Below are 15,553 nucleotides of genomic sequence, written 5' to 3'. Positions count from 1 at the left end.
AAGAATCTCCGAATTTCGATAAACAAATGAAAAAAAGTATTTTCATTGAAAAGCAACGCGCGTTGCTATGTTAGATGTCGAAATTTGAAATTTCAGACGGACGCGAAAAGGAAATTACTGATCGAGTAAGTGTTCGAGGGAAACGGAGGACGATTGATGATGCAGAAGGGAGGGGGCAAGTTTCAAATTCCGCGCACGATATTGGAAAGTCGTATCTCGCGGCTAATATTCCGTAACGGATCGCGCAATTAGTTAGGAGCCATAATTAGAAGGCGAGGTCGAATTCGTAGCGAACTTTGTCTTCTAATCTCGATACGCGCGCGTTATAACGGGGCAATTTATTAGCAGTTGACTTGCTCGAGTGGCCTCGTTTAGGAATCGCGTGCCCTTAAAAATTAACCGTAACCGCGACGTGACGTTTCACCCTTCGCAATTTCACTCTTCCCTTTCTCAGATGACAATTAATTATTTCGTAGCTTGAAAACGTAGCTTCTTCAATGTTTCTACGCACTATATAATAGTGATAATTTATAGCGCAAGATTCCAGGTTCGATGAACTTGTGAAAAAATATCGTACAGCGAATTTCAAAGTTTAAAGGATAAAGAGAAGGTTTCAACCGTCAAAACAGTCGTGAATTTAGTTATGAAAAAAAATTTTTTTACGCTTTTACATACAGGTTTGAATTTTCACAATTTTCGAGGAAAAAGTATCCACGCGATGTTAAATCATCTTAAAAAAAAAAAAAGAATTTACAACTATCAAAGCGGAAGCTTCAAAAATAGCTTCAACAATAGAATTACCCACGAATAAAGAGTGAAACTTGAATCAGAGAAGACAAAAAGAGCGCAAGCCTTAATTCACAGATTTTGCGAGAAATCGAATGCGAAATTTCTACAATTCTGTCTCTTTTCGTAATTTCACTCTCGTAATTAGAGCGTTTTCATTTCAATCCATTTCAAGTTTAATTGTAGAGAATACAACTTTTAGGAGTATAGGTGGAATATAAATTTCTCGAAAAATTACGTTTTAAACAGTTTTGCAAATGGGACCACGAAATTTTTATTCAAAGTTTTTTCTTCGATTTTTATTACCTATCACTCTCGAGATATTTCGCCCGAAAGAAATTTTTGCATTTCTTTCAAGAGACGATTTCCCATAGAACCGAACGAAAAAAATAGGTTTGTACGTTATGCATGAAATTACGATGCTCCATTTTTACAGAAGTTTCATAATTTTGAATTTTCGGGTTCGCTAAACTTTCCTTGTTAGTCATTGTTTTTTAAAATTCAGTACGCTCTCGATCAATTTCATGCGCTTCAAATTTTTTTGCATTGAATATCTACTTGTTTTATTTAGGATCGATTTTTTTTTATATTAAATATTTATTTTATTTTTGATCTATGTAAATCAGGATTTGTCTCTGTTAATGATCTGTGTTCCTTCACTATTTACCATAGATAAATACGTGGACAGTCATAATATTAGTCATTTTATTTGTGTTTTATAAATATCATCGATCCATCATCCGTTTTTAAAATGTTTGTACTTCTTTAGTCTAACAAGATTATACTTTCTATCTGTAGCCAGTCATATTTTATTAAAATACCAATTTCTAGCTATATTATATTAACATTCTCTTTTTAATCATCTACTCTAAAACGGTATTGAAATTAAAGAGAATTTAATAACTTTCTTTATTTTTCCTCTTTTGTTAAGCACATACATCAGCGATAAAACATCGTTGTAATATTTAACTTTTAACGCTCAGTTGTTACTCGGCAAATGATAGTGTTGCATATTTCATACTTTCACGGTTTGCGTACTCTCGTAAAACAAATATTAACCATTAAACATAACACCTGTAATTAACAATGTAATATTGTGCAGTCTGTAACATAAAAGGATTTCCATTTTTGTTTTCTCTCAGTTCTAAAATTATTCCACCTAAAGCGCAACACAATAAAGTCTTGAAATTCACGCGATCCATGGAATCCTATACACTACTCATGCATAATCTTTTGTCACGTATTAATAGCAATGAATGATTCTCTCATCTTTCTTCATTGTATAAACGAATATTAAGAGAAACATAGATACTTGTTAGAATCGTACTTTCTATGTTGTAATTGAGTTAGACGAAGAAGAAGAAATTTATGACAATAAAGAATACAAGCTTCCACCTGTATACTTTTCACTTGTAAAAGTCATTCGAGTCGCTAAAAACATTTTTTTCCTATAACTACACAAAATTTCTATGGAAAACTATGAATTGACCGTTTTTTGACCAATTTAGCAGTCAAATTTATGCAAATAATATTATTGAAATAGAATCTTAAAAAGCTTCGCAAACGAAAGAAAATTCGAGGGATTCGCGAGTTTCTCCTTCTCCATTGTTAAGCAAATGAAAAAAAGAATGAAAATACACATACTTATCAGAATGGTACCTTCTATGCTGTTTTCAGATATTTCCAGTACGCAAAGAATATAATATTGTCTTAAAAAGCCTCGAGAACGAGACAAAAGTTAAGCGATTCGCGAGTTGCAAAAATTTTCAAAAAACGGTCAGTGCAGGTTGTTATGCATCGCTGCCACAAATTATACCATAACAGAGATGAGGTTCCATTCTCGTTACATGCCCGCTCTACCGATACTGCGAAGGCATTATAGCGAGCAATCACACAGCGTGTTAAGCAGTCGTACACGAGGCTGCGCTTACGCCGGCCAGCAGTTCAATCAGCCGGATGAATAACGCGAAAAAATGACAACCATACGTCATCGAGAGCGCGACGTAAATCGAGCCGCGTCCCCATGGAGATGCGGCCACTGCCATAACAGCCTGGGAACGTGACGCTAGTACGTGGACATTACGAGAGTGCTTGGGCATAAATTCTCGCTCTACCTGGACAGGGTGGACAGAAAAGTTTGTCCGTGGCTGTCATAGATGAATTCTACACCTTCGATTTGACGAAAAATACGTGTAAAGAACCTACCGCAAAATTGACCTTTACCTTGAACTTCAAGGACAAAATTTTTCTTTCCTTTTTTTGCATTGTATTCTATTCATCAGGAAAGTAAAATTTTTCCAAGGAATCATAGATTGAAACTGAATAGTTCTTTTGAAAAATGGCAAAAAAGTTTCTTAACAGCGACTTTATGGTTCGTTTATTTTACGTAATTTTCATGTTATTTCACTAACATTTGATTTATAGTTGTAGCATCAGTGTAAGTCTAACTAATCAAATAATAAAACCAATTCTTAACATTGTTCGAAATATAAACGCAACAATCACGCATCCAGAACCATAAAGTCGCTGTTAGAATTTAAAAAAAATTTTTTTTTTTTGCATTGTATTTTACTCGTCACGAAGATAAAATTTTTTCGAGGATCCATAGGTCGCAACCTAATAATTCTCTTGAAAAATAGGAAAAAAGTTTCTTAATCACTTAACGCTGTGGATACATGCGTGCTAACAGCGACTTTATGATTCTGGATTTACGTAATTTTCTACTAACACTTGATTTATCGTAGTTGTAGGATCAGTGTGAGTGTAAATGATCAAATGATAAAACTAACTATTAACATTATTCGAAATATAAACACTACAACCACATATCCAGAACCATAAAGACGCTGTTAGCACGCACGCGTCTGCAGCGTTAAATGATTAAGAAACTTTTTTGCTATTTTTCAAAAGAACTATTAAATTGTGACCTATGGTTTCTCGGGAAAGTTTTATCTTTGTAGCGAATAGAATATAACGCAAAAAAAGTTTTTTTTGACCTTAAAATTCAATCATTCAATCACGATAGTTACTTTCCTTTCCACCCTGTACATACTGCGATCGTGCTCGTTAGACTGTTCTCATGTTTATGCAAATTGATGTTTTTTGTCGGCTCTAATTGAAATTGTACTGTCGAACGTCGAACGAGAATTTACTTTGCCTGCAAGTAAGAGAAGATATTCAATGAGAAATTCTCTCGCAGTTTAGCGAAAGAGAAGCAAAAGAAAAAGAAAAATTGCAAGTGCAACAGATTTTAACCGATCGTTGCGAAGGGAATAGTTCAAGGACCACCATGGTGGATGTAGTTATGAGAAACAATTTTTCAGTGTCCGCAAGGACGTTCGAATTTGCAAACTTCTCGAGATTTTTCCATTTGGTGTTCTCACGCTTGATGAAAAATTGTCGGCACTTTAAACAGTGTAACTTCTCCCCTTACGAAAGAGAAAATCGCGAAGCAATCAAATTGGACTCGTTCCAAAGTGCGAAGCTTTCTACTTTCTCATTTCCGGGTTCGTTTCTTTCACAAATACTTTTTCTTTCTTTTCTTTTGGACATCGTTCTGAAAGGGAATATTGAGTAAATATACCTTTTTCTCTCGAAAATTTTATAAATTCGGAAACCAGCGGTCTTCACGGCTGCTGGAAAAATTTTTTCGCAACAAAATTCACCGCAATTCTGAAGCTTAAAATCTCCCCTTTGCAACGCGTCCCGTTAAAATTGATTAAAATTGGATTTCCTTCGCGAGGTTGCCGGGGTTTTAAAGTATCGACAATTTTTTTTTTTCATCGAGTGTACAGAGACTTTTCGAACCGTATTTTATCAGCTCCGGGTGGAATCATGGAATAATAAACTCGAAAGATTTATTTTACCTGCCTGAATTTAAATATTGAATCGACTGACGAGTGATATTGATTTTGCGGATATGACAGTGAATCGATTCAGTGTTTCGCGTCGCAATTAACATTTTTATCGTCGTTGACGGGAAGATTTTCGTCTGAATATTATTCACGCTGATATCTAACGTTTCGTTATTTTTTAATTAGTTTGATCTAGCAGCCAACGTTGTTACTTCGATTTTAAAATCAACTCTTTGCCCTCGGAAACATTTTTTCTAACATCTACTAGCAATTTATTTAGCGAGTGGAAGTATCATTTCAATTGAAATGGTATAACATTGGAAATAATCATCCTGTTGAAATGATATTTAGCATGAAACAGGATTTCTCTAATATGTGACGTTCGTTTGGAGCAATTACCAAATATAGCATATAGAAGTTAATAATAATACGTAATTTCAGTCTTCTGAAAAATTCCCTTCACTTTCATTTTATAAGCAATAAGAAGCCTAATTTATGTGAATTATTGAGTGTCAATTGACTCGACTTCGAAACTGTCTTCAGAAATTTCTTCTGAAATTCTTTTGTTCTTTTTACTGTAATTTTCACTCTAGACGTCTGTTCAGATATTATACTATTTATACATTGTGTCATACAACACCAAATGTATCAGCAAATTACAAAAAGAGAAAGTTCGAGCTGTTGGTTAGGACAGTCGACTACAGTCGACTACAGTCGACTTAAATGGAATGAAATTTACTTTGAAATAATCAGTGGATGGTTCTGCGATTGAAAAAACAGACCGAGTTTTATTCACAGCCAAGTTCACGAAATTGCAAGTTTACAGTTCAATTCTGCGACGATATTTGATGTTAAACGTTTCGAAATGCTGGCGCGCGTTTAAATTTCCCGCGTAAGCCAGCCACCAGGTCTGGCGATTATTATCCCCGTGATAATTGGATGGCACGTAACGCGTCGTAAGCGGCGCCGTTTAACCAGGATACCGATTACAGGCCGAGTTTTAGTGGCCTCTGCCCATCAAAGGGGTAAACTTGCTCTCGTGCCCGTTTAGTGCTTTGTTATTCCCCCATCCCAACACCCCAGTTCGAAAGTTTCTTCGTTCCATTTCTATTATAATGCCCTCCTCCTGGGCATTACTGCCGGTGGATATTAATAAATGGAAGTTTTCGAACAAAGAACGGAGAGCAGCAAATGAAGAGTAAAGAAGAACCGAGTAAAGAGTTACCGGCGTTAATTACTTTGAGTAATCGAAAGAAAAAAGAAAAAAGAAAGAAAAAAGAAAAATCATATTCTGCCAGAAACTCGGCTTCCTTCGAATTATTTTCGATGTAACGGGGAATGTTTTCCCCGATCTCAGAGAGGAAAGAAAGAAAGAAAGAAAGAAAGAAAGAATCGTTTCAATCACGCCGAGTTGCAACGGAACTCTCTCTCTCTCTCTCTCTCTCTTTTTCTCTGGCTTGCGTTTGGCAGCGTAGCTGTCAGCCAGAGTGACAAGGGTTAATATCCTCGACTCCTTGTTCCAGTCTTCTGCTAAATTTCTGTTGAATCATCGGGCAACGAGGAGGAAACGACTGGATCAACAACAAATGAAAAATCCGTCGGTTTAATTTCAACAACTGGTTTGAAACTGGACCGCGAATGCTCGCCAATTTATTTACTTTAATAGCAGAGCCGAAGCTTTGAAATTTCTTTTTTAATCACTTTATAACACAGGCACCCGCGAGTAGTGTCGTTTTATTTCTTCTTCTAATTTAGTAAACATTATCATCTAGTGACGATAATTAAAAAAAAGAGAAAAATGATTCGAGTTAAATAAAATTTTGTACAGTATCGAAAAAACGACAATAGTATAACGAGCATTCTGCTTTCGATGTTTTGTCCATTGTTAAATTTCTCACCGATGCATAAAAGTTCGCATTTCTTTTATGCTTTTACACACGTTTGAATTTTCACAATTTTCCAGGAGAAAGTATCCACGCGATGTTGAATCATCTTCGAAAAAGGAAAAAAAAAAAAAAAGAACGAATTCACGACTATCAAAGCAGAAGCTTCAAAAATAGCTTTAACAATAGAATTATCCACGAATAAAGAGTGAAGCTTGAAGAACGCAAACTATAATTCACATTATTTTGCGAGAAATCAATCAAATTTCTAAAATTTTGCACACTGTTGCGAAATCTATAAACTTTTCGAGATTACGTCATTATTGGTCGTTCGATCATTTTGCACATTTCATTTTCATTTCTTAGTCTCAGACCAAATGTATCGTTACATCTTTCTGTTTATATAACAGCTTAAATTATCAAGTATATTTGATCGATACTATTGGTTCAATTACGCCGTTCGCTTTATTTTTCAGAATGGAAGAGAGTTTCTAAAAATTCCAGAATCATCGCCTCACAGATTTTTCATTGATACGTGCGAAAGCAAGAAGTCGACACGATTTTGGACGTTCAACGACGGATCTTTCGGACTCGTGAAAAAATTGACAAAATGGAGAACCGTAATTGGTCGAGCTCGACACACGGACGAGTTTATCCCGCGAAAGTTTGATGATGAATGCGAGACCGTTGATAAATCTTGGAATCGTTCGAAGCTCTAGAGAGGGAACAGAGGTCTACGAAACTCGGTGCACGGGGAAAGTTTTACAGCGAGGACTAAGTTGAATTGTTTTCTAAGCGGGTGGCGGGCCTCTCGAGCCACGGTTTAAGGCGACGAGACTTGATTTTATAATGAGCCTGGCCGGATCCTCGTTCTCTTTCGACACGAACGTTCACGGAGGAGTAGGTGTCGATGCTTTTTCGATTTTTTTCCAACGTGGAGGATTCGAAAAGTTTCGAATCGCGTGGTGAAATTTTTAACGACTCGAGTGGTCACTGTCCGTCTGTTTTTGTTTTGGTCTTTTTTTTTTTTCGTTTTGCACTGGAAAATTGATCGGTCGCCGAATCGGTTTTATTTCACGAAAGAATACGTGATTTCTCTCTTTCATTCGAAATTCGATATATCACTCTTCTGATATTTATACAGGATAAATTTAATCTCTATTTTTATTTCATATTTCTAGTTCTTTTTTTTTTTTTTTATTACATGTGCTTGTACAAACTGTGCATTTTTGATAGATCACGTTTGATGGATCAATGCAGTCTCTCGTGAATCCCGTCACGATCGAAGTTCCGCAAAATATTGAAAGTTTAACGAATTGAAAATTCAATGAAATGAGGATAAACCATTGTAGAAATTAAGCGAGGTACATGATTCATTAATGGTAAAAAAAAAAAAAGAAAAAGAAAAAACTTCACAATACAGTAGAGCGCGTAATCGTTTTTTTATTCGTTCATTCTACTCAAAATCATTCAAATCTCTAGAAATACAGATGTCTCGCACATGTAAAGTTTCTAACAAAAATTTATTATTTCAAAGAAACATCGGTAGCGTTTGTTACAAATTTTCCAACAATTTCCTCTGGTCTTCTTTTTCTAAACTTTCTGCAAGTCTCGCGAAGCTAATTTATTCGATTACTTTACGAATAACACAAGAACGAATGGTTTCCACGTCTCCGTGTGACGCGGGAAGTTTGAAAATGCGGATTGAAAAATACACCAGGCGAGGTGTTCGTTAGATGTCCGCGAAATTAACGAGCTATCGCGTGCCTGACTCGACCCGGTGGGAGTTTCGAGCGAAGTGAAAAATTGCAGGCTGTCGGCGGTGATTAGGAGAGGGAAGGGACGCTCGTTATTGGAACGGAAGTGTTCCCTCAATCGTTTCCAAAGTTATCATATCCCATCGAGCCGATGACGACGCCTCGACACGTTTATTAGATTAGATTATGCTCGCGAAACGTGGACGCGAGGGTGCGAACCGATAACGACAGCAATAAATAACAGACGCGTGTACATCAACGTGCTAGTTTCGTGGAAATGACAAATCGTCAACGCGCGATTATGTTTCCGGTCACGATGCTTTAATCCTTGTATTGAAGGTTCTATTGAGTTGTCTCATAAGTAATGTCGCATTTTCTCAATAGATGGCAGTCTTTTGTTTCTCCGTGACAAGGCAGTGTTTCTAACCTATTAGGTTAAATTAGGTATAATCGTATGTCAGCCATTGAATCATCTAATTCTTAAAAGATTAGTTAAAAGAAAGCATTGAGTTTGCATTACATTTTTGTTTGGTTTAATCTTGCAGTGTTTCTAACCTATGTGATATAATCGTGTCAATCGTTGACACTTTAAAAGCTTAGTTAAAAAGAAGCATCAAGTTTGGATTACATTTTTTTGCAGTGCTTCTAACCTGTCAGGTATAATCGTATGTCAATCGTTGACACTTTAAAAGATTAGTTGAAAGAAAGCATTAAGTTTGGATTACATTTTTTTTTTTTCAGTGACGAATCTACAGAACAGAAACTGAAAAAGACAGAAAACAGTACAGAAAATTTTGTGAATCGATATGATGATTGCCTCGGAAGAACGTAAAAAGGTATTTTTCTCATTTCCACGCAAAATAAAGATTTTATAGCGAATATTAGACATTTATTCAGAACTAAAAATGCACGTATAATAATCTTTAAATTATAGGTCCATGGATTCGCGGATCGCTCCTCGGACCGAAAGGGTTGATTAATTAATTAATTCAGCAACTCCAATATTGTTCCGCGAAATTGAAATGTACACAGTGAGATTGCTACACGACGAAAATTCAAAATCTACAGAAGGTTCTACTGTATTAAATGCACAACTTAAGCACAACGGTAAGTTAAGGAAGGTTTTCAATTTACTCAATTCGTTTGAGGGAAGTTCCTTGAGTCACTCGACGCGAACGAATCGTAAACGTAATTATTATGTCAATAATTTTCACAAAATCACACGAATGAATATTCGAAGTGTCTGACGACGACGAAATCCTCTTTGTCAGATTAATTATGAGAGCTATAATTATTCGTGGTAAATTGATGGACGAGTGGGGCAAGAAATTCTTCGCGAGTTCATTCTCGGCTGTCGTTGTATGCGAAACGCATGGTAAATACGCGGAGCGACATGAATTATGCGGATACTTTGGCACACAAGTTTGTCTATTACGCTCCATCATTTCTCGAGCACATAACGGCGTTCGGTCTATCTTTTCTTCATGCATCGAGTCCCCCTTCTTTCAACAGCTATTAAGAACGATTCAAGAAGATTATTGTGCGCCAAGTTCAACAAATTTCGGCCCATTATTTCATTCTTCTCCGTGGAAATTTCTGACATTGGATCGTCCAAGTAGTGTGAATCTGTTTTATGACTGTCTTGACGGCACGAGTCGTGAGCTTAGAAACGAGCTCAGCAGCTTTTGCGCATAATTCAGAAAAGAGTGTCTTGCGTTGAACGTGACTTTTGAATCTTACTTTATTTCTTTGCGGTCTTTCCCGTTTCTTTCTCAGTAGAAATTTCCTATCTAAGTAGTACGAGTCAACGACCTCCCCGTTAAAACAGCCAGGCAGAATTTAAGAAGAGTATATTTTGTATTATGTAACAAATCTTGCTTCTTCTGTGCAGAAATTTTCTTGATGTTTGGCTGTCTAAAGCAGCCACGAATTCTTTTTTTTTGTAGTTTATTGTCTCATTTCTTTCAGCAGAAATTTTTGATGTTGAATCGTCTAAGTAGTACGAGTCAGTGTCTCCTGCATTTAAAATCCATCCGGGAATAGTTCAAGAGGTAAATGTAAATCTTGCTTTCTTGCAATCCGTTATTCCGTGTTAGTCAATGGAATACTCTTGATATTAAATTATCTAAGTAACGCGAATCAATAACAATCCATTTAATTGAAACGCAAGCAAATCCAATTTGCATTATAATAACGAGGAAATCATTGATCAAATGACTCACAATAATCAGATTCTTCCCATTCGATGTTGTTTGTGTCCCCCCCCCCCCTTCTCCATTCAAGTAGTACAGGTCAACGATATAATGCAAAATTCATTAATATTTCTGTGGCGCGGCAATATTTGGGAAATCATCGTTTAAATAAGCCAAAGGGAATTTACCAGATTCCCCTATCCTGTTTCACCCAAGTAGTGCGAATCAATAATAACATGGCAGACCGAAATATAAACGAATCTGGGTAATATATCCAAATTACATTAACGTTAACGAGGAAACCGTTGATCAAACAGCTGCGAACATTATAATCAGATCTTTCTGTTCCACGCTGTTCGCATCACACAAGTTGTATAACTCCGTGACATTGTTATTAAAGTTAATAACGTCAAAGCGTGCCGCGACTGTCGGACAGTAATTGCCATCACAAACACGGAGTCGTCAGCCGAGTAATAGAAACGAGGTTATTAGATTCCTCTGTACCGAACCTGCTACCTCTCATTTGAGTAGCACGGGCCGGTATAATGATACATTCAACAACGCTGCGTTAAAATATCGGGAAGCTCCGACGAATAATTGTAAAACCATTGTTCAAACGAGACAAATTAAATTCCCAGGTCTTGTGCACGATTTTATGCAAGTGGTACGAGTCAATGATAAATGATTAATCGATTTCGGCCGAGGTCGAAATGAATCCTGCAACAAGGTTGAAAAGTGTGTAACGACGAACAAGTTATTAACTAAATGCAGTGTTTATTGTTCGATGCGAACATCACGGCTCGACGATATTGCGTCGAACTCAAATATAACGCGATATCAGAGGACCCGAGCGTTGCATTCTCGAAATAAGACAAATATTATCGAGATAGAAGTAAATCTGTATAAAATGTGTAACAATAATGAACAAATAATCAATTAAATGCAGCGTTCAATTCGAACATCACGGCTCGATGTAGATTGCGGGTCTTGCACCCGAAATTAACACTTTCGCGGATCATATTCACCTTCTTTTGCCAATAAAATTCACCCTTTTGCAAATCAAATTCACTTTATTACTTTCTTCAGTGACGAATTCTGTTGAAAAAGTTTTTTCAAAAATTGAATTCCGTGCTAGAGATATTTTCACTGATCCTTTAAATTATGAACGTTTAGTGGACGTTGTTGAAACTATCGCTCCTAGATTATTAATTATTAATTACTTATTATGTATGTAAAACTGCATATGCGTGTACAAATACTTTTAAAGTTAAATGAATATTTTTTGTTCATTTTGTATCATTTTAGGTTGCTTTCATACACTGAAAGTTTCATTTCGGAATAACGAATTTACATCGGTTTTTGTTTTTGCAACGATGCGTTGAGAAAACGAATCCACGGAGAAACTCGAAACTTTGGCCAGCGAAAAAGATTAATTTACGGTGCATCGTATTGCAGGATCCGAGCGTTGCAATAATAATTACATCCTCGAAATAAGACGAACAAATAAGACGAATAAGATCGTCGCGTTGCACGCCCAGTGCGTCGAGCCCAGTTCCGAAGTAGCATGAGTCGATGATAATACCGTAATCGCGAAATTACACGGAAACAGTACATGTAATATGTATAACGTTTCGAATCCGGGCATTATCTACTCGAACGGATCCATCGGAACGAGTAAATAATAGGATATCAAGCGAAACTCTGGCGATCTTGCGGAAATTTCACGAATCCTCCGATCGGCTAATTAGTCGGACGGGATGGCGTTATCGCGATATTACTCGCGCGATGGAAATCGTGGATTCAAATAGCCATGGGGAACGTGAACGCGGGTGAAAGAGATAGATAGATAGATAGATAGATAGATAGATAGATAGATAGATAGAGAGAGTGAGAGGGAGAGAATCCACGACGAAAACAGCGTGTAACGCCGGTACCGGGACAATGGTACGTTTGATTCGGTTAATGAATACTTGTCGAGCGCGGATTATCGTGTGCTTATCAGCGTGAAATATGATCGCGTCGGTGGACACGACACGATTCGCAAACAAACGGATCGGGCTTGCAAATACCGCGTACCGGTTAACCTTTTAGGAGAGCGGGACAATTGTTGGAAATGAACAATGAGAGAGAATGAGAGAGAAAGAAGGTGGGAGAGAACGATTTCAGGGTTGAAAAGCGTTGGCGATTTTAAATATCGCCTCGTCATCGTCCGACAGGACAATCCTTCATCCCTGCCACTGACAAAATTTTCAGAAATATCGCGGATTTTGACGACGAGCCATCCTCCCGATTGCTTACGATTGTGTCGTGTTTCCCGTTACCGTGGATGATCGATGAAAAGCTTTTTCAACGGATCGGATTATAACTCGGCTGGAGCTGACAGATAGTCAAGGTCGTGCCTCTGATGGTCCGTGGCAGACGAATTGAAAAGTTCGATTGTTGTTTTCAAGAATGGGAGGGAGGCGACGGTATGAAAAGCTGGGAGATATGAAGGATTGATCACTTATTGTCGGAGTTAACAGGTATTGCTCGGTATTAATTTGAACGGTCGAGGCTTTCGCAGTGTCTTCAACGTTGAAACTGCCAGCGATCGAGCTACAAAATTTGTGCCGGAAAAATTTAAAAAGCAAGAAGTTTGTGGCACGTCGAAGATCGAGACGAGAAATTCATACGCCGAGAATTTGTCCTGTCGTCCAGCAAGCATTTCCATACTCAAACCCAAATCGAGTTTGAAAGAACGATTCAAAATCGTACGAGAACGAATGCTATCTATCGATCCCCTCGGAATTTCTTCAAATCAGTCCCGTCCATCGAATCACTATGGGCCACCATCTACCACGATGATCCAAATGAAATCCAATATAGCACGGGACACGCAATATCCTCCTCCGGAATCTTTACAAGGAAACATCGGTACAACCATCTCGACTTTCCCCAAATCCAAAGGCAACCGCTTGCGACGTCATATCCGGCACCATCACGTCGAGATCACCATCCTTTCCCTCCCTCGATCGATCTGCGTGCCGAAACATCGACAAGATTCAAAAATCAGACGAGAATCAATTCTATCGATCCCTTACGGGAATCCTCGTCCTCGACCTCGTCTCCTCTCACCTCACCTCACCTCACCTCACCTCGCCACGCCTCGCCTCGGCGAGTCACTCCTATGTGACCCAGAATCTCGAACTTTCCCGATAGAATTCCTCGCATTGTATCTCACGTCGAGGAGACAGCGCGCGTGTGTGCCGCCGAGGGACAGGAAGTTAGGCGAGAACCGCGAGAGTGCATCGAATGAGATCGATTTTCCTTTAATGTCGTCGCGTTGGTCGGGCACGCACACACGCACACACACATACACACGCGCGCGCGCGCGCGCGTGATCAGGCCCCTCGAGGTCGACCGATGAATAAAAATGTTCGCTGTCGGGCGTCCACAGTGTTCGAAGTCTCGATTCAACGGCCGAACTGTGTCGCTACGTTTCACCCTTCCGTCTAACGATGCCAGATTAAATGGACTTCCTGTTTCGCGAACTTCCTAGGTCTTCGTGACCTCATTGTCGCGCTCGTGATTGTTTCAATCGGGTGGTTAATCATTGTTTCCTTCTTTCTTTTCCAGATCGAAGGACTATTGGTCGATGATAATTGAAAAATGTATCCCGGCGAGGTAGTTTCGCGAGGATCGAGTTATTTTACGTGGAGATGTGCAGTGAGGCGCACAAGATGAAACGTGAGTAGGCTCGCTTCTCTTAACATTTCGTTGATCATTTTCTTTCAATGTATATTCGAGGATCGAGAAAATAGTTTCTGGCGTGATACGGTCTTTTAAATTTTAGAATCAAGTGGAAATATTTTAGTAAAAGCAAAGAAATTTTTGTTCTTATATGATAGTTGAACATTCTTTCAATAATATCTTCCCAGAAATATAAATTGTTTTTTTTATAAAATAAACGTGTATAATTAATACTAGAATTAAAACACAAAATTTCCATCAGAGACGTTAAATTAAAAAAAAAAAAGTAAATTTTACGAAAGATCATTTAACTCTCTAAAAATACAGTGTTTTGCATCTAACAAAATTTTTAACAAAAATTATACGTTATTATTGATTATTTCGACTACTCTGACAGTTCTGGCGTTAGTTTACTTTCTAAAATCAAGCAAGGAAACAGGGAAAACAATTTTGTAGCACAGGATTCATTAATACCATGCATCGATCATCGTCCTAATACGGGATTTCCAATTTTCCGACAATATTATGGGATCTAGAACGGACTTGATTCCGATGTTAGCACAGTGGTGAGCGATTTCGCTGGATCTCGGGCGATTTCACACCAACCGAAATCAGTCGTGCCGGTGAATAAGATGTTCGTCAGGGATCGACGAGTAAGATGAACGTCAGCCCTACGGATATGCGCGATAACTTCCACTCTCTCGCCAAGTCCAAAGTAAACGGCGATGTCTCGATAATGCATTTCAATCTGCTCCTCGATCATACATGAACTTGCGCGCCGCCCGCGTTTCAACTTTGAATTTTGTTCCCCCCCTCTCTCCCCGAATGAAATCGATAAACCGATGAATAAATTGTTGCGAACAGCGGAGTCATCTTATAAGCGGATCTAATTCTATAATTAAATAGACGAGTAAAATGGACAATTTCCATTACTCGTAGTAGGGCAGAGCCACTTCGAAGGGAACTTTCTTCTTTAATCGCTCTGCTGGAAATTTCGGAAATTAGGTAATCCATTAGCGAGGTTTAACTGTTTTGCGACAGAGTCTCACGAACAACGAGCACAAGGTACAAGTTTCGAGGTAATATCCACAGCTCGTGATCTGTGGATCACGAAACGAGGTTAGAAAACGGTGGCGTTTATTTTCGTGGCGATATTGAAATTTCTATTGACGCGTTTGAAACGTCCATTTAAAGAAGTTTCAGAAATTGTAATTCGTCAACGAGACTTGTTGATTGTTTATTTACCATTTTACTTGTATTATATATATTTGTTATATATTTTACTTTTATTTGTACCATTTTAGTATTTGGTAGATCACTATTTTAGCATTTAGTAGATACTATTTTATTAA

The 15,553-nt window shown here is 37.9% G+C and overlaps 1 protein-coding gene and 1 long non-coding RNA gene across 3 annotated transcripts in view; one reads left to right on the top strand and one right to left on the bottom strand.

Moving 5' to 3' along the window:
• Positions 1-15,553, bottom strand: part of LOC122531858 (neural cell adhesion molecule 1-like) — a 407,829-nt gene that overhangs the window by 202,226 nt on the left and 190,050 nt on the right. The gene's annotated exons all lie outside the window — the stretch shown is intronic.
• LOC122531864 lies at positions 8,742-14,187 on the top strand. Of its 2 annotated transcripts, XR_006307412.1 has the most exons (4): positions 8,742-8,937; positions 9,022-9,116; positions 9,215-9,387; positions 14,088-14,187. It is a non-coding gene; the product is annotated as an uncharacterized LOC122531864 (long non-coding RNA). The 2 variants fall into 2 exon arrangements; XR_006307413.1 differs by lacking the exon at positions 14,088-14,187 and having other exon boundaries at positions 9,215-9,395.

Source organism: Frieseomelitta varia, unplaced genomic scaffold (assembly GCF_011392965.1).
Source record: "Frieseomelitta varia isolate USP_RPSP 00005682 unplaced genomic scaffold, Fvar_1.2 scaffold_418, whole genome shotgun sequence".
Taxonomy (NCBI): Eukaryota; Metazoa; Arthropoda; class Insecta; order Hymenoptera; family Apidae; genus Frieseomelitta; species Frieseomelitta varia.
This window is presented reverse-complemented; position numbering and strand designations above follow the sequence as displayed.